The sequence below is a fragment of the Chrysochloris asiatica genome, unplaced genomic scaffold (assembly GCF_000296735.1).
Source record: "Chrysochloris asiatica unplaced genomic scaffold, ChrAsi1.0 scaffold00018, whole genome shotgun sequence".
NCBI classification, from domain to species: Eukaryota; Metazoa; Chordata; class Mammalia; order Afrosoricida; family Chrysochloridae; genus Chrysochloris; species Chrysochloris asiatica.
This window is the reverse complement of record NW_006408536.1, coordinates 27,857,214-27,858,250: the sequence shown is the minus strand read 5'-3', so window position 1 is coordinate 27,858,250 and position 1,037 is coordinate 27,857,214. Positions and strand designations below refer to the sequence as shown.

The 1,037-nt window shown below is 43.3% G+C and overlaps 1 pseudogene; it reads right to left on the bottom strand.

The window, feature by feature from the left end:
- Positions 1-363: 363 nt before the first annotated feature.
- LOC102833085 overlaps positions 364-1,037 on the bottom strand; it is a 2,877-nt pseudogene continuing 2,203 nt past the window's right edge.

The window sequence follows — 1,037 nt, the reverse complement described above, 5'->3', positions numbered from 1 at the left end:
GTTGCTATGGGTCAGAACCAACTCAATGGCACTTAACAACAATAACAAAGTCAGTGCAGCGCTCAATGGCTGATAACAAATAATTTTGTTGGTGTATAAAGACAGAAAAGGCAAAGTTAAAATTTTGACTGCCAGGGATGGAAAATCATTTTCAACCAATTACATAAAACGTCAAGGAGCTCTGGTAGCATAGTGGTTATAGGTCAGGCTGCTAATGTCCCAGATAGACCCAGGTGGTCACCAATGCTAAATTATTTGTTCCTATATCTATACACTGTTACTGTCTTAATTCCTAAATGTTGTGATACCATATTTTATAATTGAGGTAAATTAGCTTATGTTTTTATAGGTATTCTAAGAAGGTCAATTGCTCTTTTCTGATTTTTCATCTTCACCTCCTCCAAAGAAACGCAAAGGAGCTATTCCTAATATGCAGCCAATAGCCACCCCAACACGTGTTTGCCACATGTCCACTTTCTTTGGTGTGAGGTCAGGAATTGATTGATATGCCTAACCAGGAAGCTAAAGCTTCAATATAGCCTGCGAGTCCAAGTCCAGTTAAATCAGACACACGATGTCCCAAAGCAGCAGCTGCTAGAGTTGAAATTCCCAAAATAATTCCAAAAGACTTCTCAATTTAGGTTCCTGCAACAGTCATAATTGCATTATTCAAAAAGCCAAACCCTTTAAAAGGTATCACATTGTGGATGAATATGCGTCTCAGCTGTCTTGAAGTGGATCGTGGAGCATCCTATTTTTGTTGGACAATGGCTATGGACTCAAAGTGGTGAAGCTCTGTGAGCAGGCAGCTCCTCTCAGTGGATTGTAGGCTGTAGATGAAGTAGCGCGCACCCTGCACTGTGTTCAGTGCCTCCACGGGTTCTTCGTTGGGGTGGGTGCCCAGTCTCTGGGAACCATCAGGTCACTGCCTGAGGACACAAGTGCCAACAGCCCCCGGGCCAAAGCAACACCAGGATGGCAGATGCTAGGCAGCGGGAGTGGCAGGGCTGGGCTCAGTAGCACATTTTTTTTTTTTT